The sequence below is a fragment of the Spermophilus citellus genome (genome assembly GCF_964194105.1).
Source record: "Spermophilus citellus genome assembly, chromosome: 4".
Classification (NCBI taxonomy): domain Eukaryota; kingdom Metazoa; phylum Chordata; class Mammalia; order Rodentia; family Sciuridae; genus Spermophilus; species Spermophilus citellus.
In genome coordinates this window covers 200,084,399-200,110,556 of record NC_138185.1, presented here as the reverse complement: position 1 = coordinate 200,110,556, position 26,158 = coordinate 200,084,399, and the positions used below count along the sequence as shown (strand labels likewise).

The window sequence follows — 26,158 nt, the reverse complement described above, 5'->3', positions numbered from 1 at the left end:
GTGGGTAAAGACTGCTTTTACCTGGACCTTGCTATCTGTGAATGGAAAACTTCACAGTTGGTGAGGACTTGGGAATTCATTTGCTGTTCACATTTCAACATCTAAGTTAAGATCATTTGAACCTGAGGCTTCACCCAACTGGTGTCTGTCTAAGCTTACAACTTGGAAAAGAGAGGAGTAAGGGGGTGTGAAATAGGCTGGGGAAACCAAAACTAAAACAAAATCCAGCAACAACCAAAGCCACGATGTTCTTCAACTCACACTCTTCTCGTTGGCCACCTAACAGGCTGACTGTATGACGGCTCCAGGCCACAGCAGACCATCCCCGCCTTTCTAACCCATTCCTTGGCCACATGGTAAACTGACCAGAGAATAATGATGGAGAAAGCCAAAGAGTTTCACATTGAGTTGGTTTTAGATTATAAGTTCAGATAAGAGCAGGCCTGAGGTGTTTCTATCACATATCTCATTTGAGATTAATTTAGTTGTATTCTTATCAGATATTTCTAGCCTGCTTTCTATTTTTCCATTGGTTTCAGAGTTCCCTTCAGGGGAGAAAGAGGTTTCACATGCCTCAAAAATGTTATTTCCTTGTATAAGAGCCAGAAAAAACAATTACCTACAGGTACTGGGATAGGGCCCCTGCAAAGTTAATTCAGCCTTAATTCAAATTGTACAGAGTCAAGTATTCTATTTTTTATGCCTCCATCAACACCTTTATTGAACACCTACTATGTGCAAGCCACTGGCATGCATAGAAAATATAGACACTACTTGTAAAGTGATGGTTACAGTCTAGTAATGAATAAACAAGAAAACAAACAAAAGCATCAAATAAAAGTAAATGCTGGGCTGGGAATGTGGCTCAAGTGGTAATGCACTTGCCTGGCATGCGCAGGGTGCTGGGTTTGATCCTCAGCACCACATAAAAATAAAATAAAGATGTTGTGTCCACCAAAAACTGAAAAATAAATATTTAAAACTTCTCTCTCTCTGAAAAAAAAAAAAAGTAAATGCTGTAGCACATGGTGGTGCACACCTATAATCTCAGCAATTTGAGAATCTAAGGCAGAAGGATTACAAGTTCAAGGCCAGCCTCAGCAATTTAGGGAGACTATGTCTCAAAATAAAAAGGTATGGGGATGTAGCTCAGCAGTAAAGTACCCTGATTCAATCCCTATTTAAAAAAAAAAAAAAAAGTAAATGCTGGGCAGGTTATCAAAATGAGAGGATATGTTGTAGGAACTGTGTTGCTATTTTGGATAGCAGGAGGGACATTTGCCATGAGAAATGAATGATAAGCAGGAACTGGCCCCTGAAGAACAGGTAGCAGAGCATCTGGGCAGAGGAAATGCGTCTCAGTGTGAGGTTAAGGCGTTAGGAACCCAAGTTCTGATCCTGACACCTCTGCAGCCACCTGAACTTGCAAGGGACCCTTCCAGCCCTATCATGTGACTGGCTGACAACTCCCCCTCCCCTAGACCTTGAATACCAACTTTTGGAACTGTGCTACTAAATTTGGAAATTACCCTGCTCCTCCCAACTCAGTTTCCTCCTGAGCTGTCCCTAAACTTCAGACAGGATATGGACAGTTGTATTTCACTCTCACGCAAACACAGCCCTTCGAGATCCTTCTTCTAGATGGTACCACACTACTATGATGGTTGGTAAGATCCTTCTCCATAGCTTAGAGTCTTAATGAAAGCAGAGAAAAACAGTGAAATAAATCACCCTTTGGCTTTGAGGTCTTCCAGGGCCCCTTTTTACAGGAATGTGAAAACAGGCGCATTCCATTTTACCCTTTGTTGGAGAGCAATTGACAATAAACAGAGTTCAGCTTAGGATCTGTGCTGTAAAACAGCAGAGCACTGAACAAACCCAGCTTTCTCACCCGGGCCACCATTCCCCTGCATTCTGCTGATCTTTACACAGGATTCAAGCAAGTGTATTCGGAAGGCTTAAGGGGAAGTAAACTCAAAGCATTCGTTCCTTGAATTCTTTGTTATTTTAACCAAACTGGAGACCATTCCACAAGCCACTATCAGAATCCACCCATCTTTAGTTCCTGTAAATATTATGTCTTCTCTGAACTATGTGAACTATTTCATAGCTGGAATATGAACCAGGCTGTGAAAACATGTTAATGGGAATGACATAAGGAGACCATTAAAACTGAAAGGAGAGGGGGAAGTCAGTAGCAAAAAGAAAAGTGGGCTGATGTGTGTGTTGGAGAGAGGTGAATTATTCCATCCATGCTTGATTATTTAAATCCAGCAGCAAATGTATGCTGACACATTCTTGGGGGGCACTAGGGTGACTTTCATTACAGCAAGGACAAGAAGCCACGCTCAGTTCCCAGAGAGGTTATTCCTGTTGTATTTGGAACTAATTGTTCCAGGCAATGTGGACCACGGGAAGCGGAGCAGCTAATAGCAACCGTTAGTGATTCTTAGGAAGTGGGATAAGCACGGGCAACCGAGGACCAAATTCAATCTGATTGTAAAACCTCTGATGCAGGAATCATCTCCTGTTCTTTGGCAGTCCTGGCCTCAAAGGCACGGTAGCATAGAATTAATGAGTGTACATGTGTTCTCTGTCCCCACCTCCCCACTCTACTTAACTTATCCTACTCTTTGTCCGGATCTCAAACGCCAAATGTCACATCCTCATGTACTACCCCTGAGAAAAACAGTGAAATAAATCACCCTTTGGCTTTGAGGTCAAAATAATTCCCAGGCAAAATTAAGAACTTCTTAGAAGCCCTCATTCTACCTTAGGTTTTCATTAGAGCACTTATCAACATTGGTAATAATACATATTTATTTACAAAGCAGTTGGCCTAATATCTAAAAGATAACCTCCACAAATATAAGGATCTTTGTTTTGCTGGCTCGGTAGCTTGTGCTTCATGAGGCTGAGGGCAGAAAGATCACAAGTTCAAGGTCACCCTGTCTCAAAGTTAAAAATATAAAGGGCTGAGAATGTAGTGCAGTGGTAGAGTACCTTTGGGTTCAATCCTCAGCACCAGAAGAAAAATTAAATGATAGGGGTCTTTGTTTCCTTCATTGATGTAGCCTCAGGCACTTTAAGAAGGCCTGGGCCTAATAGCTAATAATTATTGAATGAGTTTACTTAGTGTCTGCCTCCCGTTCCAGGAAGAAAGATGCTTTGCCTACTTTACTCATCATTGGCTTTCTAGATCTAACACAGTATCTAGCACATAAAAGGTGCTCAAAAATACTTTTCTGAATGAATGGAAATCATAACAGCCAATTTTATTGAATGCTTGCTTGGGAATTCTGCTAAGTACTTTACAAAGATTATATAATTTAATATACACCGTGTTTCAATGATGAGATATATTATTATGCCATTTTGTTTGAACAGGTTTAGTAATATTTTTAAAATAATAATCTTATAATTTTCAAATTCACAGTGGATAATTGGGGGCTAAATATTTTCTCCAGTATAGTAGATGTGCTCTGGTGACCTAAGTGAATTAATTTCCCTAGGTACCTACCAGGGAGTAACTGACAAAGAGAGAATATCAGTCTCCTGAGCCTTAATTATGTTTATGTTGCTTGGAATTAAATTACAGCCTCAGCTTTCATTGGGCTTTGGAGATGTATGTACCTCGTGTTGGTTGCATTGGGTCTGTATGGAAACCACAAAATCTGTAAAATGCTTTCATTCTAAGAAAGGAAACTAGAAGTAGGGATAAAGGGCTGAATCTTGCTCAAGGTGCTGGTTACACTGGCTCTACCAGTGTCTCCAGCACTTGCCTGAGATGCTAGTAGGAAAGCTTGTTCCCTCCTCTGGGAACCATGCCAGTCTCCACCATTCATCCCCATCTGATCTGGCTGAACCAGCATGGAACAATCAATAATCCCACCTCCCCAGGTAGAATCCAAAGTGTTCAGGTGGGTGGGACATAGTCCAAGCAAGGATTGGACCAAATGAAAATGAACTAATCTGTCCCAGAGAAGAAGGAATTCCAAGAGAATTATTCAAATTCCATAGGTTCCTGATATGGTGAAGCCATCCTGCTGAGATGATGTTACTCTCCTTTATCAAAGAACCTGTTGGCCCAAAGTTGCCTAGTGTGAGAAGTGGTCAGGCTAATCAGGGATCAATCCTTGAGATAAATTTTTACCTCTCTCTAATATTTCTACCTGCTTTTCACCACTGTCAGCACCATCCCATGGATACCAAAGAAGAAACAGAACTGTCAAAAGAAAAGACAGGAAAAATAAAGACAACACAGGGAATGTCATAAAGGTACATATATTTGATTTAAAAGGACTGTCCTTTAGTCTTAGGTTATGTCCTTTTGACTTTTATAGGGTTAAAATGTCTTCTCATTTATAAGATGATGGTTATAATAAGTAGCAACTGCTGTTCAGTAAAATCAAGTCAACAATCTAGTTCCCAACTTCAAGAACCCTTGCTTGCTCTTAGAACCCAATAGCAGGAAACCTCTGGATTACTGTGAAGTGGTGTTGGGGGAGGCTCTGGGTAAGGATCCTGCAAAGAGTCTCCCCTCTCACTTGTGAATAGAGCTACAGGGCTGCTGGATGGGTTCATCAGTAAGGCCCACAACTATGAAGTGACTTTGATTCAAATGAGTATCTTCAGCCAGGCATTGTGGCCCATGCCTGTAATCCCAATAGCTTGGAAGGCTGAGGCAGAAGGATCGCAAGTTCAAAGCCACTGAGCCTCAGCAACTCAGAGAGATCCTAAGCAACTTAGTGAGACCCTGTCTCTAAACAAAATACTTTTTTTAAAGGGCTGGAGATGTGGCTCAGTGGTCAAGCACCCCTGGGTTCAATCCTGGTACCAATACATAAAGAAATTAATAAATAAATAAAACAATATCTTCTCTAGGTACCCTATATCCTGTTACTCAGACCTGCACCTGCGCAAGAGCCCATTGCTCCTGCTTGGCACTCTCTTACCTGTGAGGGTCATGTCTGGTGACCTAATTTACATTAAATTTCAGGAGCTTACTTATCACAAGAGAATTTTTATTTTAAAACTAACACCTAAGGAGAGTGGCAAATGCTTAATCCAAAGAAATATATTGCTTTACAGTAGAATTTTAGGGACAATGACGGAGCACTCCTTGACAAAGAGCATATCAAATCATAGGTGGGCATTCATCTGGTCTGTCTGTGAATTTTGCCCCTTCACTCCACCTTGACTCTGCTGCCCATTTTCAGGTCTCCTCAAATCTCCTCCGGCCACCACCACTTTTTCTTTCTTTCTTTTCTTTTTTTTTTCTCCCTTGGGGAAGGGTTTTGCTATATTGTCCAGGCTGGGCTTAAACTTGAGATCCTCCAACCTCCTGGGTAGCTGGGATAACAGGTGTGAACCACCACCCAGATCTCTTCCTCATCGTGAAAAAAAAAATTCTTGTTTTGTTTTTGCTACTTGGGATTGGACCCAGAAGTGCTCTACCACTGAGCTATATCCTCAGCCCTTTTTATTATATTTTGAGATAGGGTCTCACTAAGTTGCCCAGGCTGACCTCAAATTTCTGATCCTCTTGTCTCAGCCTCTACAGAGACTGGATTACAGATGTGCTCACCACACTGGATTTTTTTTTTATTTTTAAACTGTAAAATGACTCTCCTTTATGGTTTTCAGAGCCCTCCTGCTAGTATTACATAGTGTGACTCTCATAACAATGCTGAGAGGCAAGTAGGGCCGGTAGCAATGTGTCCATTTTCATATCTGAGGAAAGCCAGACATGAGGAGTTGCATTCCAGCCTGGCTGGGACATGGATGAGGTACCTGTGCCTTAGTTGGCCTGGTAGGTCCCTCTTCCTATGCATCCTGGCTCGGGCAGGGCCTCTTGGCTATGGAAACCTGGTGGTTACAGACTCCAATCAGCACTAAGATGATCAGGGGAATGGGGAGAGTGTACCCTTTATAATAATCAAGCATTTGTAGAGCAGGTGGTATTTCCCCAGTGCCCACTAATAATCACTGTACCATTACAATCCTCTTAGGTCAAAGGAAACATATGAACTAAGGGAATTCTCCAGGTCTCATTGTACAGATGAGGGAACAGGTTGGGGGCATTGTCTTGAGGTTCAAAGAAGTCCACAGCATAGGAGGACATCATTGTCCTTCTGGTAAATTTGCTTAATAGAATAAAATGGCTCAGGATAGGAGAGTGTGTGTATGCATGTGTGTGCACACACAAATGCACAGGAAACCAACTGTTTCTTATAGTATCATCAGAACTACAATCTAGGGGCTGGGGATGTAGTTTAGTGATAGAGCGCTTGCCTAGCATGTGTGAGGCTGGGTTCTATCCCTAGCTCCAAAACAAATAAATAAAATTAATTTATTTGGTATTTCCTAGACTAAACCTGAGCCATATATCATGGCCCATGATCAAGTCTGGGTCTAACAAAAAAAGAAATGAAATGTGTCTAAGAGTGGTGGCACACACCTGTCATCCCGCCTACTCTGGAGGCTGAGGCTGGGGGATCGAAAACTTGACGCCAGCCTGAGCAACTTAGTGAGACCCTATCTCTCTCTTTTTCTTTTCCTTTGGTACTGGGGATGAAACCCAGAGGCTTTCTGAGTACATCTCCACCCCTGTTTTAGTTTTATTTTGAGACAGGGTCTCACTAAGTTGTCCAAGCTGGCCACGAACTTGTGATTCTCCTGCCTCAGCCTTTCAAATCTTTGGGATTACAGGTGTGCACTGTCACACCTGTACTTTAAATTTTTAAAAAAAATTAAAATTTGTGGATGTAGCTCAGTGATAGAGTACATGTTTGAGGCCCTGGGCTCGATCCCCAGTACTGCCAAAAAAGAAAAAAAGAACTAGCTGACTATAGTAGTGCATACCTGTAATCCCAGCAATTTAGCAATTTGGGAGGCTGAGGCAGGAGAATTGCAAGTTGGAGGGTAGCCTCAGCAACTTAGTGAGGCCCTAAGCAATTCAGTGAGACCGCCCATCTCAAAAAAAAAAAAAAAAAAAAAAAAAAGGGCTGGGGATGTAGTTCCGTGGTAAAGCATGGTAAAGCATGGTAAAGCACTCCGGGGTTCAATCGCCGGTAATCCCCCCACTCCCACCCCCCGCCAAAAAGAACTAAAAGCAAAGAAGCTGAGAGGTTAGAATTGATGTCCTTGGACGGGGTCATAAATCTGGTTTGCTTGCTAGAGTCAAATCTAAGCATTTTGAGACGCTGTCATCTTCTCCCTCCTCCCCTCTTCCTCAGCCACACTGAAAAAATGTCCTCAGTCATCTCTTCCAGCTTTTCAGGTCATCTTCAATGTTCAATGTAAATATTGCCTCATTACTCCTCTTTCAGTGTAACCCAGATACATTGGCTCTCAGAGACCGAGACACTCTGCATTCCTGGAAACATAAAGAGATGATAGAATTAGAAAGGGGTGTTTGATGGTCTAAAAATGATCTTATATCAGACTTTCAAATATTCCCTGGCAGTGTCAGGACAAAAGGGAGACTTGCTTGGCACTTTAATATATTTACTGGGTAAATAGTAAGCACTTGCAGTTCCTGACTTAATCAGAATGAAGTTCATTATGATAAAGAGCTGTGCCCTTTGGTTCTATTTGCATTAAGCAAGCTCCCAATTTCATTTAATTTCACTCACATCTCTGAAGGAAATTACAGGCTGTGAGGCTGGCCAAGAAATGGGGGCAGGGAGAATTAGCAAGTATATTCATCAGAGCAGATGAAGGGGAAAGGAGGTAGTGGGCTAAGATTAGAGAGAACAGATATATTTTATAGCCACCCCAATCTAGGAGAGTGATTTTACTTTCTTGTTTTCAACTTGAGGTTTGTATTGGCATATCTCTCTCTGGGTTTTGAAAGCACGTTATCTGGTCATCTAAACCTTTTATGAAACATTTCAGACTTGTATGTGCATGAGCTAGTGAAGATTTATTTTATTTGACACTATAACTAAAGATTTTTAAGGCATTCTTTTAAGCAGAACTTGATTGAAACCCCTGAAGCTAGATCACTATCTCTTGCCAGATGTTAACTTGGTTTCACTGATGGGAGTCCAGGGCAAGGTTAAGACTTTCTGGGGTTGGGGTTGTGGCTCAGTGGTACACCACTTGCCTACCAGCATGCACAAAGCCCTAGGTTCAATTCCTAATGCTACAAGAAAAATAAAGGTGGAAAACTGTCTTTTGGAGACATTTATTCATGCCTGGAATGTTTAACTCCATCCTTATGTATTACATATGAAAACATTTGGCATTTTGTTACGACATGGTGGTACATGCCTGTAATCCCAGTGACTTAGAAGTTGAGGCAGGAGGATTGCAAGGTGGAGGCCAGTCTCAGTAATTTAGTGAGGCTCTAAGCAATTTAGCAAGACCCTATCTCAAACTAAAAAGTGCTAGGGATGTAGCTCAGTGGTTAAGCCTCCCTCGGTTCAATCCTCAATAACAAAAAGAAAAAAGAAATGTGGCAGCTTGATACTAATATTCTTTTCATCTCTGTCCTCAATTTATTTCTATTTCTTTCAGAAAAATCAAAAGGCCCTCCTTTTTAATTAAAATGGGCAGAAAGAAAATGAGTCCATAACTAGAAGTACCCACCCAAAATCCGTTGGGATTCTTTTATACTAACCTACAAGAAATCTGGACATTTCTGGGTGGGAATAAGGGTAAATGATGTCATTCAACAGAATTAGGACCAGACGGAAAAATGTAGCCAAATCCTGAAGGGATAGCACGGAATCCAGGCATTGGGTATGAAAGGCCCCCGACTGCTCTTGGGAGCATAACCAACTGCCGACTGTGAAGGCAACACAGTTTCTGGGATGTGGCGAAGAGGCTAATGGCATTTCTGAGATGTGATGCGGGGTGGGGGCAGGGCTCCTAACACCAAATACTGGCTGGTTACAGACGCCGGGCTGCAGGCCCAAGATTCCCACAACTGAACTTGGTCACAGTGGAACTATGTCATCTGTTGTTGGCTGTAATCGGTCGGAGCCAGCTGCACGTTGAGCACGTTTTCTCCTGAGTCCCGTCCTTGGCGACGGCTCTGGACCTCAGCTCCCAGCTCTGACGGAGAAATAAACAACTGGTCGACAACAACCAAAACAGCAACACCGCGGAGCCGGCGCCGCCGCCGAAGCTCCGCCCCGGGAAGACACGGGCCAATCAGAAGTCTGTTGCTGGGGCCCAGTGTTTAGCCGCCTGACGTTCCCATGGAGACGTAAGAACGTTACACACTAAACACTGGCGACGTTGACGTCTGTGCATTATATCCATGGAAACGACAAAGTAAACGTCATCGCCCCCACCCTCCCGCCTCTCCGCCTCCCCGCCCGCCTTGAGGGAGAGACGCAGGCGTCGCGGTCACGTGCGGCCTGCGGAGCAGGAGGCCGGGTGGGCGGAGCCTGTTGCTAGGACGGCCGCGGAGGCTGTTGTTGTTTGGGGCTGCAATTAGAAAGTGCTGAGGAGGCAGTGGAGCCAGAACTGATTCTGGAACAGCAACTCCCGCCCCCGGGCCAGAGAGGGTTCCCCAGCCCCTGGAAACACAGGACATCCCCTTAGGCTGTCCCAGCACGCCTCGGCCTCGGGTCCTGAGCCAAGATCTCTCGGTGCTGCCTGGGACTCCAGACTGAGGGCCAAACCCAGACCACTCTCTCCACCCTCAGTTGGCCATAATTGTCGGGGAGACCTCCCAAACGACGTCTCCTCCAGACAGCGGACCACAGAACAGCCTCTAACCAAACTGCCTTGCCCAGCAGACGGGAACGAAATCCAGCTTGGAGAACTACCCCTATTGAAGTGAACCCAGAATCCAGGAGAACCAGAAAGGAGTTTGGATTTGCCTTTTATGCTTTCAGAGCCGCAGAACTTGAGAAATGTATTCCTTAGAGCTTTGATGAGGAGCTTTGACATGAGGGAGGAGTGCCTAATAACTCCCATTCAGAAGGATTTCTTCACAAAGGGAGAAAGTAATTCGTGAGAGTTGTGATTCTTAAAAATGGGAAGGCCAGATGGGCTCAGTGGCGCACGCCTATAATCCCAGCGGTTTGGGAGGCTGAGACAGGAGAATCAAAGCAAAGCCAGCCTCAGCAACGGGGAGGCACCAAGCAACTTAGTGAGACCCTGCCTCTAAATAAAATATAAAATAGGGCTGGGGATGTGGCTCGGTGGCCAAGTGCCTATGAATTCAATCCCTGGTACCAAAAGGGGGGGGGGAGGGAGGCCTGAAAAACCTGGGTCAATGGCATCTGAAGCTTAGACCAGTACACTGCTTAATTCCGTCTTTACAAGTCAGCCACATATGAGATCTCTGTGTGCCAGCCTCGGCTTTTCTTCGCAAGTCTCAGCAAACAGTTACAGGAAGCGAACAGCAACAAACTGTAAATAAAACCAGATCAAGAAACAGTAGTAAAGTGTCAAGATGACCTTGTGAAAACAACCCCTGAACAGAATGTGAAGTTTGAAGATAAGGCTCAGCGGAGAACCTCCTGACTTTGAATTTACTTCAAATATCACAGCCTGAATTTAAGTGGTTTTGTTTTTATTTTTGTTTTTAGGGGAATGCAAAGGGGATATAATTTGGTCGAATTAAAAATAAGCCATTAGCCTGGGATACAACGGTTCAGGCCTACAATCCTAGCTATTAGAGACCCCGAGATAGAGGATCTCAAGTTCAAGGCTAGCCTGGGCAACTAACTTAGTGAGACCCTGTCTTGAAATACAACACAATACAGAAGAGCCAAAAGTGTGGCTCAGTGGTAGAGTCCTTCTTAGCATGCATGAAGCTCTGGGTTCTATCCCCAGGACTAGAAGAGAGGACAAAAAAAAAAAAAAAGCCACTGGGGTAAGAACATAGTCTTTCAGAGGGTGAAGCATAAAGAACACGAACATGAATGGCATTTGAAGTTAGCCTCTTGTCCTTCCATTCCTCCACCAACACATATCCAATTCCATTTTCCATCCCTGCACCTCAGGGTTCCTTCCTTGCCGCTTCACAATAGCCTCCCTGAGCTCCCATTCAGACATCTTACCACCTGCCTACAGACTGTATCCATTCCCTTTCAACATTCCTTGCTCTATCCTCTGACCTACCCATTACTCACTTCCCTGACACCCTCGTCTAAACAGTTCACCCTCACCTCTCTTCCTACTCCATTGCCACTCCCCAGGTTTCTACACAGTTGATCAGCACTCCTAAATCTTTCCCTCATCCACCATCATAATGTTTTCACATTTGCTCCTCACTTAATAGAAGACAATAACTTTTTGGAACTGCTGTCCAGTTCCAAACAAAAAAAGCGTATAGTCAATGGAATAAAGTCAAACTCAGCACTTAAAATCTCCAAATAATAGTTGAGATGTATACACATATCCAACAATAAGCAGATTCTGAAGGCAGGGGAGCAATGTACTAATTCTGCCACTTTCAGGAAAGCAATGATAATTTCTACTTTATTCTGTCAACCAATGGTCAAGTTAGACCCCTTTAAGAGTGTGGGTTGCTACCTTCAAGGCTCCACCTAGAGCATAAGCTAGAGAGTAGAGAGAAACCTCAAGTTCAGGTTAATAGGAAAGCTTGACTTGGGGGTAAATTAGATTGGATGGGTTTTTGGCAAGAGAATGAAGTGTTTGTGTTTTGTTTCAGATAGGAAAGCATTGATGTGATTGCCCCCAGGCCTTGAATAACCCATCTGGCCATCTAGAAAGAAGTGAAGTAGCAGTCCTTATCTCCCCAAGGTTAAACACAGAGTTGAGTTAGAGAAGTTTTGTTTACTGTACAATTCTATCTCACAATCTCTCCTCCACTTTTTTTGTGTGCCTGTGATTGTGTGTGTCTTAGTTCTGGGGTTGGAACCTAGGTCCTCGCTCATGCTAGGCAAGCACTTTGTCATTGAGCTATATCTTCAAGTGCTTTTATTTTGAGACAGGGTCTCACTAAGTTTTCCAGGCTGGACTTGAATTTGCAATCCTCCTGCCTTAGGATCCAGAGTAGCTGGGATTATAAGTACATTACACCACATCGAGCTCTTCTCCAAGTTTTCAGGCCAATCAAGAATACAGCAAACCTCTAGCAGTATTGGGGGAGGAAAATATGAAGGAAGATTCATCTAGTACTTTTCAAGTGACAAGACAGTATAATATATATACACACATACATACATACATACATATATTTGTACCAGAGATTGAACCCAGGGCACTTAACCACTGAGCCATATCCCAAACCTTTTCTTTCTCTCTCTCTCTCTCTCTCTCTCTCTCTCTCTCTCTCTCTCTCTCTCTTTCGAGACAGTGTCTCAATGAGTTACTGAGGCTGGCTTTGAACTTGTGATCCTCCTGTCTCAATCTCTGAAGCTACCAGGATTAGGGGCGTGTACCACTGCTTCCGGCCATTTGTTTTCATTTTAACCTCCTAACTTCCGTGAGAACTAGGTCCTCTGTTCATTTTGACAATGGAAGAAAATGAGGCTGGAATAGTTAAGTAAGGTAACCAAAGATGTGGTAGAGTCAGGCTTCCAACCCAGGTGTCCATTTTCAGATCTACTTTTCCTACTTCCTCATGATGCGCTGGCACACATAGAAAACCTCTTGGATTATTTCACAAGTTTTCCTTCCTACAGGAAGGAAGTCTCTAGCCTCTTTCCTCAAATTTATTAAAAAGAAAATAAAGGGGGGATCGAAGATCTGCTAGAACTTTATGAAGAGGTGCTGACACCGTGAAGTAAGAACATAGGTCCATCCCTGCCTCCTGGGACTAACCCATATTTCCTCATTGGCCCAAGATCCAAGGAGGCAGAGAGAGACATGCCCCAGAGCACATGCACTAGAAAGGTTCGGGCAGGTTCTGGGGGACTGTGACCTGCTCCAGGCTAGGGAGGGCACTCCCTGAGTTCACCAGCTACCTGGAGAATTCTAGGCAGATTTATCTGAAGCTGTCACTTAGGACTAGCCCCACCTTCTCTTCTTCCCTCCTCCCCATGCCTGACCCTGCAGGGAATCACGTCCAGCACGAATTCCTCTCAACCTCAGATGCCTTTGGGATTTGAATGCGTTTGAAGAGTTCCCTCCTGGACAAGCAGCATTAGTCAAGCAGAGTGGGTGGGAAGGGCATTTCCCCGTGATCCAGGGCTTGGAGGAAAGGGAGACCCTCCTCCCTCCCTGCCTTAGCAAGCAACTTCTGGAGCAGTCCATGTGGGTGGCAATGAGTCCAGACAAGCCAGAGGGTTTCTTGCTGGGCAGGAATGCCCACGGGCCACACCTTCCCCAGCCCTCAGAGCACCTCATCATGTCTGGACCGGAGAAGGGGGTGGCAGTGCCAGGGTTCTCCTGCGTCTGGCTCCAACAACCGGTTTATTGTGATGATTCTATTTGCGTTCCCTGTGTTCTGTTTGACTTGGCAGCAGGGGAGGGAAAGGGCAGCAGGTTCACTCCGGTCTGTACTGGGTGGTTCCTGCAGCCACACCCAGGTGTTGAGGCCTGAGGCTTGCATTTGCTCCAGGGATGCCTTTCCCTGGGGGCCGTGTGCAAAGGCAAGGTGTGGGAAGCATTTCCTTTTTCTGGGCCAGCCAGGTGGGGCTGGCATTTCATCTATTCATGTATTACTAATGTCACCTATATTCAGGTCAAAGGGCAGGTATACCAGATCACCCAGAGATCCAGGATCAGGAAACCGGTGGTCAAGTTCATTTGGATGGGATTATTCTGAGAGTCTCTACTACCAAGGAGTACCTTAATTCCCACTTCTAAAACCACTGACATTTGTGCTCCACTTTGGGTGAATTCAGTCCCCAGAGTTGAAACATGGACTTTGCTATGGCACGTACAGTAGGAATTCTTTTCAGACAAGGTGATAGCTAGCATTCAAAGAGAGCAGAATTAGGTCAAATCAACTCAGTCTCAGACTCTGGGTTTGTCCCTTCTTTTTATATGAGCCTCAGTCCAGAACTAATATCTCTAGCCTGTAGGACATAAATGGCTAACACTTATGCTACTACACTCCAGGCATAGCTGTAAGCATTTTTATAAAAACTCATTGAACCCTCAAAACAACCTAAAAAGGTGAGTAGAGGCATCCCTTCTTGCAGATGAGAAATGGAAGCAGAAAGAGGTCAAGGAAATTGCCAAATGTTACCCAGCTTGCTAGTGACAGGGTCAGCGTTCAACAGAAGAGAGTCTGGTTCCAAAACCTGTGCACTTACCCATGTTGGTAACTGCTGAGCACTGGGGGTAGTTGCTATGGAGTAAATAGACAGACACAGCCCCCAATCCCGGCTTTGTCACCCCCACGCTTTACTCTGAGGCTCCCAAGGCAACTTTGTAAGGGGTTTCCTACTAGCTTAGAACTTGCTCTTGCTCTGGATCCTGGGTATCGTTTCCTTAATGCAAGGATTTCCTAGCTGAAGACGACAGTCATGGCCATTTAGGAGGTCAACAAAAGGGCCAGAGGGCACTAATTCCCATGGGATCCTCACCAGCACCAGGGTCAAGAACAAGGTCATGGGCTGGGGATGTGGCTCAAGCGGTAGCGCGCTTGCCTGGCATGCACGCGGCCTGGGTTCGATCCTCAGCACCACATACCAACAAAGATGTTGTGTCCGCTGAAAACTGAAAAATAAATATTAAAAATTCTCTCTCTCTAAAAAAAAAAAGAAAGAACAAGGTCATGATGACATACACCTGAAATCCAAGCAACTCGGGAGGCAGAAGCAGGAGGATCACAAGTTTGAGGCCAACCTGGGCAACTTAGCCTGTCTCAAAATAAAATAAAATGGGGATGTAGCTCAGTGGTAGATCCCATCCCCAGGATCCCATCCCCAATAATGCAAAAAAAAAAAAAAAAGCCAGCACAATGACACTTTGGGCCTGTCATGAATGAGCATTCTGCCCAGAAGATGTGTATGTGTCCTCCGGGATCCTTCACACGCTGGGGGCTGGCAGAGCTAGGCTGGGTTGCTGGGTGTAATGAAGCATGCTGAGCTGGCAAGACCTCAGAGAGCCAGCCCTTCCCTGAAGAAAGTGGCCCTGACCTAGACAGCTGAGTGACGAAACCATTTCCTTTCCAAGAGAGGCCTGGCAAGGGCCACAGGCTTTGTTCCCGATGCCGCTCCCTAACCGGATGTGATTATGTGCATCTTGGGGCTCAAGACAGTTAGAATCATTTCCAAAAGGGAGACAAGGTGTAGATAATTATGGTCGCCCACACATTTACACTTGGAGAACTTTATGCTGCTGATGTGGATTCATTGATTTAATTCTTTAAACAACCTTATTAAGTAGGTTTGAGTACAATCCCCTTTGACAGATGAAGAAATGGAGGCACAGAGAAGTTAACTTCCCCAAAGGCAGCACAGGCAAGATTCAAACCCAGGAATGGCTGACTTCCCAGATTACGCTCAACTATCTGATGCAAAGTGGAGGCCTTCTTTCAGAGTCAGGAAACACACAGGATCAGGGAAGATCCTTGAAATATTTCCTTGTTGGATTGGGGATTCACAAACCTGAAGTCCGGTGTCTGGGGATGCTTGGCACGCTGAGCCCAGGCCTGCATCTGATGGGCTGGGGTTGTGGCTCAGTGGAAGAAGCCCTGAGTTCAATCCTCAACACTGCAAACAAACAAATGAAACATCCTATCCAGAAGTGTCATGGTACCCAGGCTCTCACTGGCCACTCTAGAGCCACTCTAGAGCCCCATGAGCCAGAGATGGCTCCCGTAATCCAATAGGCTAACCAGGTCTTTGAGACAAGTGTCATACTGGACTGAAGCCTGGCTGGCCCCACAGAACCGAAAAGAATGGGAAAAGAGTAAGCACTAAGCTCTGTCTTATCTCTGGGGATAGCTGGGGTTGTGCCTGCCTAGCACGCAGGAGGCCCTAGGTTCAATCCCCAGCACTGCAAAAACAAAACAAAGTCTTTATCTCTGGGCATTTGTCTGGACATGTTCTTGTCCATCTGGGCTTGGGCTGTGTTATAACTGGGACAACATCATGCTAGGCCAAAGCTCCCAAGACACCTTTCTATTTCTGGTCCATTGACATGCTCTGCCCCAATTAAAAATGCATAACTTGGTAATATTACCGACACTAGCCCTGGAGCCAGGTTCCCTGGGTTCAAATTCTAGCTCTGCCATTATTTTTAATTTTTTTTTAATTTTTAAAAAATATTTATTTAGTTAGTTAGTTATTGGCAGACACAACATCTTTGTTGGTATGTGGTGCTGAGGATCGAACCTGGGCCGCACGCATGCCAGACGAGCACGCTACCACTTGAGCCACATCCCCAGCCTCTGCCATTATTTTTAAACTAGTGATCTTTTGAATGTATTTCAACCTTCTGTGCCTCAGTTTGCCTTTTGAGTAAAACAGGGATAACAGTGGTAATTTCCTCAGAGTGCTGTTGGGTGGACCATGAGATAAAGTATGGTCGTGGCAAATGTTCAGTCGATGCTGGGCATTATGGGCATTAGTATTGTGTTTGTGGTTGGTTATGTCATTGCCTCCTTCTTTTCTCAGGATAGTGAGATAAACTCACTGGCCACTGTTGTAAGCTATACCCTGCTGGGTTATCATGTACACTCCTCTTTCTAGGCCCTCCCACTGTCAGTCCTGTTAATGCTTTCCAAAGTGATCCAAGGAGAGACACTCTGAATGGGACAGAGATCTTATCACATTAGGCAAGGGGTCTTTAGGAAATTCCTCAAGGCCAATTTTCTTGATAAATTGAATGGGTCAACTTGGGAAGACAGCCAAAGCTATTAATTTGTAACAGCTGCTAAGAAATCATGTCAACACCTCAGCATAGATCCTCTCTGCTGGGCATAGAGGTTAGGTTGAAAGTCATGAAACCTAAAAATAATTATTAGGCAACAGCATGGTAGGAGATTACTGGTGGTAAAATAAACAACCTTTTAAAAAATCCACCCCCCTTGGCTGGGTCTGCCTAGAGACTCTCACCTCCTTTTCTTAGATTGTCATGTCAGACCCCAAACCATGTCTTAATAGAACTTAAGGGCAGTACAAACCCATGTGCCTACTAAATATATGCTGTTGATGATATGCACCTAGGATAGAAAGTGAGCAAATTAATGGGTGTTGCAAAGGAGAGTCAAGGTGAAGGGGTGCCTTATCTCACATCTGAACAAAGGAGTATATTTCCTGTGAGGTCTGATGAGAAAAAGAAGAAAAAAAAAAAACCTGTGGTTTGACTCCATCACACAAAGTAATTTACAATGGGTTCTGCCCTGTTGCAGCACTTTAAAGACCTGAGCTGAGCATTTGTGGTTTGGTTGTGCTCTCCAATTCTGGGGCTGATACACACTGCTTTTAGTTCATGGTTCTAGAGTTTCCAGGCCTCCTTTGGGCTCTTACGTTATGGTTTCAGTGTGGCCACACATCTCCACTATTCAGGTGGAACAGCTCGCTGTAAGGGTATCCCCACAAAGAGACTGTGATAACTGCTACGGAGGACTGGCCAGGTGCCACGTGCAGCTTTTCTGCATCGGTTCATTCATGATGCCCACTTCACAGGTTCAGAAACTGAGGCTTAGTACAAGTCAAGTCATTGATCCAGGGTCACACAGGTAGGAAGGTGCAGAGCCCCGTTTCCCACCCAGGACTGTGTGGCTGCTGGAGCTGAGGGTGCTCATGCATCAAGTTATGCTGTCCGTATTCTGTCCTCTGTCTGCACTTCTATTTATGCCAGGATTTGCCCCTTTCCTCCCGCACAACTACCTAGGAGAACATCTCTGCCCTTCCCAGCCCTCGCCCTTTCCCCTCTGTTCTGCTGTCCCAACCATCTGGCCTCCAGCAGTCTCTCATCCCTCTGAACTTTCCTCTGGACTACTCACCTTGGCCTTGAATTATGTATCATCGTGCTGCTATTCAAATGTTTTACTGCATAAACTGTCTCCCCACTAAATTACAAGTCCTTAGAAGTCAAGATCAGCTTCTTATCCCTCTCTGTTGCCCCCAGCCCTCAAAGCCTAGAACTGTGCACGCAGTAGATGTCTATTAAGAATCTAAACAAAGAAAACTCAAGATAAATCTGTAAAATGGGAATGATTCTTGGAGGCTTTGTGCTAGAATTAGAGACATGGGAAGCACCTCTTGCAACACCTGGCACAGATTAGCTACTATCATTATCACCATCACCATTACTATATTCTAAACCTCCCATGGGAAAAGACTCCAGCAACTCAAAAGTAAAGGTCATGAGCACTGGCCTAATGGGTTTAGGGTGGAAAATTGCTGCATGAGATGATCAAAAAACCCTAAGTAACCCTTTGGGCCACAATCTTCTGCGTATTACTATTTACCAGGTTTGGGGTTATGTTTTGTTTTTGCTGTGGCCACGTTGGAACCCCCGTGGTGTCTTCCTATGGAACTCAGTGTATCACCCGTTGTTGCTGCGGGGGCCCACTTTTCCTTTCTTTATTAAGAAAAGGAAACAGGAAATTCAATGTAAAACCCTCCGACGGTTAGTATCTCATCAAAGTTGTGAACTTAACCACACCCCCGCCAGGAAATGAAAGTACAGTTCTCACAGTGATGTTCCCTCGCCTTCTGTGGTGTTTTTTAGATCTGAATTAGATAGTGTAGATGAAAGGGCTGAACTCTGGGCAGTGGGCTGTCATCGGGTTCTTGTTGACTGGGGCATAGATTGGCACACAGATTTAATACTGTACAAATGGCAAAGGAACTTTCATTTACTCTATGTCAACTGTGACATCTTGTCAGATGTCTCAAACTGGGGGAATGGAAATGCACTGGTAGATTCTGACCATTGATATGTTTGGGCTTACATAATGTATTTAAAAACATTTTTTTTTTAGTTGTCAATGGATCTTTATTTATTTACATGTGGTGCTGAGAATCGAACCCTATGCCACACGCTAGGCAAGCACTCTACCACTGAGCCATGACCCCAGCCCTAAAAAAAGTTTTTTTTTTTTTTTTTTTTTGTTTTCTGGTACTGGGGTTTGAACCCAGGGGCGTTCAACCACTGAGCCCTATCCTCAGCCCCTTTTTATTTTTTAGTTTGAGACAGGGTCTCACCAAGTTGCTGAGGCTATCTTTGAATTTAGGATTCTCCTGCCTCAGCCCCTTGAGCTGCTGGGATTATGGGTGTATCACACCAGGCTCACATAGTGTATTTTAAAATTTGCTTAAGTGGTCAACATTTAAAAACAGAGAGAGATGGACATGATGGCTCACATGTATAATCTCAGCTACTTGAGAGGCTGAGGCAGGAGGATTGCAAGTTTGAGGAACACTTGGGCAACACAGCAGGATCCATCTCAAAAGAAAGAGGAGGAGAAGAAAGAGGAGAAGGAGGGCTGGGGTATAACTCAGCAGTAGAGCACTTGCCTAGCACATATAGGTGTGGGTTTAATCCCCAGCACTACAAAAAAAATAAAAATAAAAACAGAGATTGCACACTTGCTCTTGTACACATATCCAAGCTGAATTTGCAGCCTCTGCGGGGGGGAGAGGAGAATGGCACTGTGTTAGGTCACATGTCTTGGGTTTGGTGCAGCAATCTACTGAGCTTATTTGCAGTATCTGCCTGTTCCCAGGAGTGTTCGAGATTCCAGACTTACATCTTGTGTACATGAAAGGTAGTCAGAAAACTGCTACTCCTGAGGCTCTGACATCATGTGCCTTACTTTTTCCTTCAAGTTGCATCCTTTACTTTGACCTATTCTTTCCTACATGGGTCTCCTGATTCCACATCGCTAGTCGTAGCTACCCTCGATATAGACATTGTTCATAATCTTCCCCAGCCTGCGCATAAGAAAAGTTTGCTCCTCTCAACCTCTACGCATTAAGTAGAGGAGACTTTTACTAGCGTTCTCTAAAAGTGGGTATGTAACAGAGGCCTGGCCAATCAGAGCGCTGCTTAATTCCTCTACCAGGTTATTGTCCCTGAGATGGGCACTTGGCTTCAGGGGAACCCAATGAGACCTTTGGCAGGGATTACTAAGAGAGGAGCCTATGTAGTTTTTCCAGTAGACTTGAACCTGGGAGCACAGAGCCCTAGAGCTGCTGTCAGCCACCTTAACAAGAAGAGCCTTAGACTGGCATCAGCAGCAATCAGCACAGCAGGAGGAGAGAGTTGCTGAAAGATACAGAGAAGTGGGATCCTATAGCTCCTGGATGAAGCCTTGCCTGATGCAGACAACCCTTGGCTTTTCAGTGTCATGAGAAGCCTTTTAGGTCTCCTACTGGAAGTTAGTTCTTTTGCTAGGAAAAAAAATAGAGTGCGCCACTACGCCCGCCTGTAATCCCAGCTGCTCAGGACACTGAGGCAGGAGGATCACAAGTTCAAAGCCAGCCTCAGCAAAAGCAAGCTACTAAATGACTCAGTGAGACAAAATACGGCTGGGGAACTGGCTCAGTGGTCAAGTGCCTCTGAGTTCAATCCCCAATACAAAAAAAAAAAAAAAAGACAGGGTGGGAGAGGGTGGAAGGGGTACACTTTTTAATCTACTTCCCAGATAACCCTAAAAAAAAGTTAATTAGCAAGTTTATTCTTCTTTCACTTTTTTCTTGTTTTTTTTTTTTTATTATAAAAGTAATATGTGGGGCTGGGGATGTGGCTCAAGCGGTAGCGCGCTCGCCTGGCATGCGTGTGGCCCGGGTTCGATCCTCAGCACCACATACAAACAAAGATGTTGTGTCCGCCGAAAACTAAAAAAATAAATAAATAAATATTAAAATTCTCTGTCTCACTCTCTCTTTAAAAATAAATAAATAAAATCTTTAAAAAAAATAAAAAAAATAAAAGTAATATGTGTTTTTAAGCTCTAATAATCAAAAAGTAAATAATGCAAATAAAAAAGTAACAACCCCCCACCTTTTCCCCTCAAGCTATTCTCTAGAGGTAACAAGAGGTAACTATGGTTACGAATAATATTGTTCAAAAATAATCACTCATGTTTATAGAGGACTTAGCGTGTTCCAGACACCATTGTAAGTACATTTAGCCTTTTCTCATTTAGCCTTTGTCTCATCCTATGATGATCATTTGTGTTCTACAGAGAAAGACAGTACGACATGGGAAAGTTAAAGTTGTAAAGCTAATAAAATTTAAGAGATGTGACTCCAGAGCCCAGATTCTTAGCCACTGGGTTACTCTGCCAACAATTAGATGTTTAGCCATAAATATATATATTTAAACTACAGTAAGTTCAGGTTACATGTTCTCTTCACAATTATCCTCCTTTTTTTTTTTTTTTTTTTTTGAAGGAGGAGGTACTGCTGGAGATTGAGCCCCAGGAGGACTTTACCACTGGGCTACATACATCCCCAGCCCTTTTTCAAATATTTTATTTTGAGAAAGGGTCTTGCTAAGTTGCCCAGACTAAGCTTAAACTTTCCATCTTCCTGCCTTAGCCTCCCAAGTTGTTGGGATTACTGGCATGGGCCACCACACTCATCCTCACAATTGTCTGTCTTAGCTGACTGTCATCTTTGACATCACTTCATGTCACTTTCCAGGTAAGAACTTCAAACTCTTGTCTAGGAAAATATTTCTGGACACAGGTGATTTTCAGGGCTGGCAGACTAACACCTGGAAGTTGAGCTGTCCCTAAGTCTCCAGTCGATGGTAACAACCTACACATCTGAGGCAGGGGGCAAAGGGACAACAGGTGACATCTGCCTTACCTGTTGATCATTGGTTGAGAGATGTCCATGTATTACCTGCTCCTTGAGGGCAGGGGCTGTGCCTTAGTCCAGGTGTATTTCCAGAGCATAGTACTATGTGGCTGGCAGACCTGCCACAGAGTAAATGCTTTAAGGAAGATTTACTGAGTAAATTCATGAAGGAATCACTTGCTGAATACTTTGGGGCAGGGCATCTAGAAATGAGACTCATCCTGAGTCTGTGTGAGATGCTTCTAGCGCCTCGCATGTGACACAACTGACCTGGATTCACAAGCGTTTATTAGTGATGATGTCATATTGACGTTCGCGGAGGATTTCCACATAGCTTCTCTCATTCTTCTGCATTGAGGTAGATCCCACACCTTGCACATCATCAGCAGCCGGTATTGAAAGGGCGTATTAGGGGCTGAGGGTGTGGCACAGTGGTAGAGCACTTGCCTAGCATGTACTAGGTCCTGGGTTTGATTCTTAAAAAAAAAAAAAAAAAAAAAAAAAAAAAAAGGCATATTGGCTACCACAGAGGTGGTCATCAAGTGGTGGTTACAAGTTTGGGATCTGGAGTCAGACGACCAGGTTCAAATCCTAACTCTGACATTTACTACACTGTGTGACATTGGGAATGTTACATATACCTCTCTATAATTTCCTTTGGTTATCTATAAAATGGGGAATACTCTGAATACGTACCTAGTAAAATTGTAAGAATTACCTGAGCTGATGGAGGTGGACCATTTAGAAGAATAATAGGCATGCAGTTGGCACTCAGTAATTATTAGCTGGTATCCTCATTGTTGAAGAGCTCTGTTGTATGAGTTTTTAAAAAAAGAGATCAAATTAAATGAGGTATGAGATCCTGTAGAGCTTTTAAAGCTACCAATTTTGAAATATCGTACATGTTGAGCGCAGAATACACTGTTTTGACTTGCTCTCTTTCCTGGATGGGGTTCCAGTTCATTATTAGTTTCTTGGCAGTTCAAGTGCCTTTCTGAGCGATGGTAACACTGCCTCATACACCTAATCCCTTTAATACCCACCCACTGTGTCCCCTCTCCTGCGTGTCATCGTCATGGGCTACAGAATCTTCTCTCCCTTTACCCTCAGTGGCCCCGAGTTCTCTCATTTGGGGGAGCTACTGCAACCACTGCAGCTGCTCTGAGATTGTGAGCCTGCCAACAGCCATCTGCCCCTCCCTGTCCCCCAGGTGTCACTCACGTCACTCATGCAGGCTCTTCCCTGTTCCCTCTCCATGGCAGGGGGCAGAATGTCTAAAAAGAAACTGCTTCAAATTCTGAAAAGTTCCCAGAAAATGCTAATTATGTTCCCACCTCTCCCATAGTCAGTTTCTTCCTGGGTTAATATTATTATTCTATGATCCTGGGGCAACTCTGAGAAGAAGATAGAGAATTTAGGGTAATGGCTGTGCACACGTGCACGTGTGTTTGTGTGTTTGTGTGTGTGTGTGTGTTCAACATAGTGTTAAATGAAAATATTTTGGGCAGAGACATCATAAGGGCACAGAAAAGGTCAGCCCTACTATCATAAAACCCCCAAGAGGGAAACACAGATATTAAAACAGATGAATAAAGTAATGATTAGCCATCTTACAAAAAATATTTTCTATGTGAAGGCCACACCAGGGATTTAATTAAATAGCCTCTTTAGGTGCATTGGACCCTGATTTATGGTATGGGACCTCCTCCAATCCTATCTGTTTCCTCAAAAAGACCAGTATCAGCAGATACCAGAATGGCTGAGCTGGATTCCCTGACCCAAGGCAGCCTACTTTAATTCAGTCAGCATTAGGTGCCTCAGGATGCTGGATTCTCTCCTCATTCTCTCCTGTGCCAGATCCCTGAGGCCAGCCTCCCCAGGATGTGACCTGGGCAGAGGAAGCAGCCACCCAGTGGGAAGGAGCTGTGAGGCTCTGGTCATAGTACTGCTGGCTGGCTTGGCAGTTCTTTGGCAGGACCAGGACGAGGACATGGATGGAGGCCTTAGATTTCCCAGACCCTGGCCTTTCCTCTTCAAGTTCATTGGCATCTTCCACAGATCCTATCCCTCATGACTTTGAGGAAGACTCGGTTGTAAAATGTGCTTTCTGCCCAAATTCAGTCATTCATTTACCACTCATTGGGGCAGCCTGGGTGGGCCAGGTGAGGAACTATATAGTCCTTGTTCTCCAAAAGCCCACAGTCTAGGCAGACTAGGTCACAAGGCATTTAAACTCTCCAGCAGAGGTGCACCAAGATGCCAGACCTGGAGGGGTCAGCTCAAGTTGCTTGAGTGGAGGTCTGGAGGAAGCTTGGGAATTTTCCAGGGAAAAAAAAAAAAAGTTGGGAAAGGCATTCCAGGCAGATGGAACAGTCCATGCTAACACATATAGAGCAGGAGAGCCCATATCAGCACATTCATCTTGAGGGGTCAAGGAATGGCATGGAGAGTGGGGTGGTCCACACAGGAAGGAGCTGGCAGGGCTCTGTGGGAGCTAAGCCAGAGAGATAAGCAGACCCAGTCTCAGAGGGCCTGCCTGCCAAGGCTTGGGAGAATTCTCCAGAGAGAGCAGCGAAGAACCGTTGAGAAGGTCATTGACCATATCTGTGTTTTAGAAAGGGTTCTCTGACAGCAGGGAGGAGGGGATTTGAAGGCAGTCTGCAGACCACCAAAAAGGGAGGGTGTTGAGTACCTGACCCCAGCCAGGGGGAGGAGGCCGGGAAGGCATGAGTGGGAAGGTTCTGTTTAAGTCAATTATTACTAAACTACACACAGTGATTCATCTATACCTTCCCCATTCCTGGCTTCATTTCCCCATCCGGCTCCTACAAGCCCCGTCTTTGATTCTGGTTCATTTCCCTTTCCTTCTTCCCTTAGTGGCTCCCTTCACTAGAATTCTCTAAGGAACTGACTCCCTTCAGCCCTGCGTAGTTGGCTGCCAGATTCTTTTGGTTTTCTTCATGGAAAGCTCACCAAATTTTTTTTTTCTCTCCAGATCCCTTAGAAGTGCTTTGGCCAGTGGAAAAGAAAGATCTTTCTCAGAGCAGCTAGGAAGCCAGGCACTATGGCGCATACCTGTGATCACAGCTACTCTGGAGGCTGAGGCAGGAGAGTCGCCAATTTGAGGTCAGCCTCAGCAACAGTGAGACCCCCATCTCTAAATAAAATAAAAAGGGTTGGGGCTGTGGCTCAGGGGTAGAGCACCCACTGGGTTCTGGTATTGGGAAAAAAAAGGCAGCTAAGAAATAGCACTTCAGTCAGGTTGCCAGTTATGGGAATCCCACCTGCTGTGGTTGCTGCCAGGAATCAGCAACTTGAGCCTCCGCCTCAGGCCTCACATTCTAGCAGGCTCCAGGAGCCAAGTTGTGTCCCTGCCAAGCCGTCATTCCCTATGGGTTCCATCATGTCAGCCATGTACCCTGGGAGATTATATATGGGAAACACGTAGCTCATCAAGCACGGGACTTCTTCCCCCTGCTGGTAATGGGCGGCAAGAAAATGCCTGCGTGATCAGCTCATTGAACTGTTAAGCTTCATCTGTGGGGATCATATGTATTTTCAGAAACCTAGTATTTTCAAATTCATAGAATAACAAGCCGTATTATATTAGGATTATCTTGTATGTTCTCCTATTAAATGTATATATCTAAAAATATAAAGACTCAGGCTGAGGGGCGGTAGCTCAGTAGTAGAGTGCTTGCCTAGCATGAGCGAGGCCCTGGGTTCAATCCCCAGGACGGCAAAAATAAATAAATAAAATTAAAATGTTACAACTCATTACTGGAGATTACACAGAAAAATGAGATGTCATACAAGATTAAATCAGCAAGCACATATCTTTACACAATTGTCACAAAACCAGTAACATAAGGGTATTCTGGTATATAAGGAAACAATTTCCAGGTAAGATTTGTCCCCAATAATGTAGGAAATGCCATAATCTGCCATCAGGCCATCCCTAAATTCAGACTATCACGTTTGTTCATGTGGCTGCTGCGCCTAACTTCAGTTACAAAATTCCTGCCATTCAAAGGCAGAGATGTTTGTGTATAATTTATGAACCCTTGGGTTCCTTTCAAATGAAGAGTTACTGAAATAGAAGTTATTCTTATCACCATGCCAACGGCAGAACCACAACATCAGCTCACAAACACTCTGTTCCTTAAGCCCAAAGCACATACCCTCACGTTCCTGCCTCTGAAAGATCTTTCCATTTCCTTCCAGAACAAACCTCCTTCACATACAACGCTCCCTCCCCGCAGTATATGCAGGCCACGTCCCTCAGCAAGCTGGCAGGAACACAGACACACACATACACTCCGCCAGCACACACCTCCCTCCTCATTCCCCAAGAGACCCGGGGGTGTGTGTGTGAATGTCTGCGCTGATGACATATTGTGACAGAACGCGCAAGAGAGTGAGGCACAGCCTCAAAGCAATGCAGGTCACGGCAATAGGCTTTATATAACCCAGAACCGCCAGAGACCTAAAATAGCAGGCTCCCTGCT

General features: G+C 44.6%; 1 long non-coding RNA gene across 2 annotated transcripts; it reads right to left on the bottom strand.

Moving 5' to 3' along the window:
- Positions 1-7,040: 7,040 nt before the first annotated feature.
- LOC308647976 lies at positions 7,041-25,869 on the bottom strand. Of its 2 annotated transcripts, none has more exons than XR_014021749.1 (5): positions 25,832-25,869; positions 22,369-22,460; positions 21,921-22,126; positions 15,495-15,599; positions 7,041-7,378 (listed from the first exon to the last, which is right to left on the bottom strand). It is a non-coding gene; the product is annotated as an uncharacterized lncRNA (long non-coding RNA). The 2 variants fall into 2 exon arrangements; XR_014021750.1 differs by lacking the exon at positions 25,832-25,869 and adding an exon at positions 22,553-22,674.
- Between the last annotated feature and the right edge of the window lie 289 nt (positions 25,870-26,158).